This window comes from Crocodylus porosus, unplaced genomic scaffold (assembly GCF_001723895.1).
Source record: "Crocodylus porosus isolate Cpor-Errol unplaced genomic scaffold, CroPor_comp1, whole genome shotgun sequence".
NCBI lineage: Eukaryota > Metazoa > Chordata > Crocodylia > Crocodylidae > Crocodylus > Crocodylus porosus.
In genome coordinates this window covers 31,267,440-31,271,254 of record NW_017728917.1, presented here as the reverse complement: position 1 = coordinate 31,271,254, position 3,815 = coordinate 31,267,440, and the positions used below count along the sequence as shown (strand labels likewise).

Genomic DNA, 3,815 nt, shown 5'->3' with positions numbered 1-3,815 from the left:
ATGAAGTGATCTTCTTTGTCGGTGCAGAAGTGTAGTTTGGTTTACAGAGTTTCTTATAACTGATGAGTCAAGTTCATATAAGATGGCCCAAAGAGAAATACTGAGAACTATCCAAATCATGATTAACCAACTCCACCTCGGGACCCAGAAACTAGGCCTTTTTCCTGTCCCGAAGGGCATAGTGGTGTCGTTGGGGCACATCCTCTTCGCTCTGTAGTGGCAAATCCTCTTTGCCAGTAGACATTTGGCTCACTACTGGTCTTGAGCTCTCCTGCTGGCAGGTGCTAGGCTCACTACCGGTCTGTGGAGGCTGATTACAAGATTGATATGGAGGAGACTCTAGGTCTAATGGGTCTGATGTTTTCTTACTGTGTGAAGCATGGATCCATGTCTGGAGTCCTTGACACTTTATTGCAGTGTTGGTGGTCAGGAGTACCTGGAATGGGCCTTTCCAGTGAGGTTCCAGCGATGACTTTCATTGATGGAATTTTACATGGACCCAATCTCCAAGCAGGATAGAATGGCATGGCTTACCTGGTTCTTTGGGGAGAGCTGCCTGTACCTGTGAATGAAAAGCCTTAACACACTTCATTAGTGCTTTACAATAGTCTAGAATGGTATCATCAAGTGAATGTATATCGCAAAAGTGGGAGGCAACAGGTGGCAAGGCGGGGAGCCTCATGGGTCTTCCCATTAGAATTTCATGTGGGCTAAGCCCAGTCTTTCAGTTGGCAGTAGATCTTATACTCATAAGAGCTATGGGAAGTGCATCTGGCCATTTTAGGTGACTTTCAGCACAAATTTTGGCCAGTTTATTTTTCAGAATGCCATTTTGGCATTCTACATGACCCAAGGCCTGCGGATGGTATGGGCAATGAAAGTTCTGTTGGATCTGCAGGACTTTGCAGACTTCTTTCATTATCTGTCCAGTAAAATGAGTTCCTCTATCAGAGTTTAGGGATAAAGGAATACCAAACCTTGGAATAAAAACTCTGAGCAACTTTTTGCTTACAGTTATGGTGTCAGCTTTTGCAGATGGGTAGGCTTCTAAACATACACACAATAACAAGAACATATTCATAAAAACAACATTTCTGCATTTCAATAAAATCTAATCATAAATTTACAAACGGTCCCCAAGGTGGGGGATGTTCTGCCTTCTTTGTTTTTACAGGCTTTAAGGAGGTAGATGCCAAGAGCAAATCATCAACATATTGCACAAGCACGGAATTTTCTTTAAATATTATGTCATCTAGATCTTTTTCAGAATTTGAGAAAAAAGAGAAGTGGATTCAGTATAGCCCTGGGGCAATCACGTCTAGGTATACTGAAGTCCTTGATAGGTAAATGCAAAGAGAAACTGGCTATCAGGGTGTATAGGGGTAGAAAAAAATGCAGAACACAAGTTAACAAGCATTAAGAAGATAGTAGCTGGATTTGGTGCAACAGGAAAAGTAGGTAAAACTGCAGAATTTACCGCATGGAGGTCTTGTACAAAGCGATAGGTATTCTTTCCAGGTTTTTACAGGAAGAATAGGCGTATTACAAGGGCTCTTAGTTTGGGACAATGATACCTTGCTTTAAAAGGGCAGTTATAACAGGGCGTATCCCTTCTTCAGCCTCTGGACGTAAAGCGTATTGAGCAACTTTTGGTAAAGGCTTAGATGGGTTTAATTTAATTTTTACAGGCTGGGCAGTATGGATTTGTCTTACTTCATTAGCACGCTGGGACCAGAGAAACAGAGGGACAGTTTTTATGATTTCTTTTTTTCAGCACAGAAAGATCAGGGAACTCAGGCTCAGCAGGTGAGCTAGCTAAAGCAGCAAGTACAGCTATTTCATTATTACAGGGGACAGCTAAATAAACACCATTAGGAGAGCAAGAGATAGTACAGCTGAGTTTACAAAGCAAATCTCTGCCTAATAAATTAACAGGAGAGCAAGGAATAAGGAGAAAGGCATGTTGATCAGAAACAGGACTAAGAGAAACGTGTAATGGATGGGAAACAGGATGAGAAACTATTTGATTTGAAATTCCCACAGCATTTACAACAGCAGAGGAGAGGGGAGTTGTGGAAAATTCTTCAGCTTGAAGAGTAGAGCGGCTTGCACAGGTGTCTACTAAACATTTTGTGGAGATGCTGTTTATCACGCAGGAAACGAAGGGTTCATCTAGATTAAGTGGGAGAAGCGGGGCTGTGATGATGTTACTATTCCTCAGGCTGGCCTAACAGGAGGTTCCCTGATGTGGGACAGAGAATTGAGTGAGAGAAGGTGGTGGCAGCTTAAATGTCATCCCTAGCTGGCCAGGCCGATGAGGACAGTGAGCCTTCCAGTGTCTTGGTTGGCTATAATAATGACAACTGTCATTATTTTGGGACTGAAATCCTCTTTGTCTCATCCCATGACTACGATCCCTGCCTCTGAACTGTCCTTGATGGAAACCTCGGTTTCTGTCCCTGCCTAAATTCTGTAATTGTAATGACATTAGCTTCCATGGATTCCTTTTTCTTTTCGTGGCAGGTTGTACAATGATTTGCAATGGTGACTAGTTCTGCAAGTGGCTTAGTCTGCCAACCTACAGCAACTGTGCACAACTGTTCCTGGACTTTAGAAAGAAGTCCGTGGACAAAAGCAGAAGCAACTGCTTCTGGGGCAGTTTCAGCTGCATTTTCAATACCAGAATGTCTTTCAAATACTAGTTTCAAGCGGTCCATGTAGTTTGCTGGGGATTCTCCTTTATTTTGTTTACAGTTATGTATTTTGGCCCAGTCAGTTTTCTTGGGGCAAATTTTAAGCACAGCCTCAAGGAGGTGTCTTTGGGCATTTGCTAAGTGATCTCCTATTTTGGGGTCCTGAGTGGGCCAAGTAGCCTGTGCGAAGAGGTGGTTGCAGACCTCAGAGGGCAGAACGCTTTTCATTAATTGGTTCAAATCTTCCCATGTTGGATTATAACAATGGATTATGGTGTCTAATTCATCTTTAAATTTTTGGGGTTCCTCTCTGATGTTGGGAGATTGTTTAACAAGGTTTAGGAGACTTCCTGGGGTCCAGGGGACAAGGACTGTGATTGTAGTTTCCTCATTTGACCCTTGTCCTGGAAGTTGGCATATAGGCATAAGATGAGCTTTTTTAGATTTTAAAGAAGGGGCTGGACCATACTGGGTACCAGACCTTAAACAAGAGGAGGAGGTTGAGATTTCCGGAGACAGATGCCATGCCTCTGGTGGACGTGGGCATGCCCCGGGGGGCAGGTGACGGTTGTTGAGTGATAGTTTCCTGGTGAGGTGGGCTAATCCTGCTGGAAGAGCCTGTTTGGTTACTTTGGACTTCTTCAGGTTCAGATTGTGCCTGGGACTGATATGGGGGTGGCACATTATGAAAATGAATTATATCTTCTACAGATTCATTCTGTTATTTGTGGATAAAGTTGTTTTGGTGCTGATGGTACTGTTGATGGGGGGCCCTCTTCTGGTGCACTTTTCTGTTTTAATTTCTTTATCTAAGATTTCAGTTTGTCTTGGGAGTCCTTAAGACTTCTAACTTGAGATTCTTGACATCTTTTGAAAGCTTTTTCATACCAATCAAAAAATGGGTCCCACTGAGTCTGTGGTATATTACTACCTCTTAACTCAGGTTCTCTGTGGAGATGAACAATTTTACTTAAATCATATGTTCCCTCCAGGGGAAACTGCCGGCTAAAATCATCTCTGGTATACCAATTCCATTTGTCTAGAAACTTACAACTTTTATGGCCATAGTGTGTGTACATGTACAATGCTGGAGTCCCTTCTGGCGGAGCCGGTATGTCTTTA

At 42.9% G+C, this 3,815-nt stretch overlaps 1 long non-coding RNA gene across 1 annotated transcript in view; it reads left to right on the top strand.

Annotated features, from left to right (window-relative positions):
* LOC109311407 overlaps window positions 1-1,612 on the top strand; it is a 17,530-nt gene extending 15,918 nt beyond the window's left edge. The window contains exons 2-3 of the long non-coding RNA XR_002101494.1: window positions 614-617; window positions 1,456-1,612. This is a non-coding gene — a long non-coding RNA (uncharacterized LOC109311407). The remainder of the gene's footprint in view (window positions 1-613; window positions 618-1,455) is intronic.
* Window positions 1,613-3,815: the final 2,203 nt, after the last annotated feature.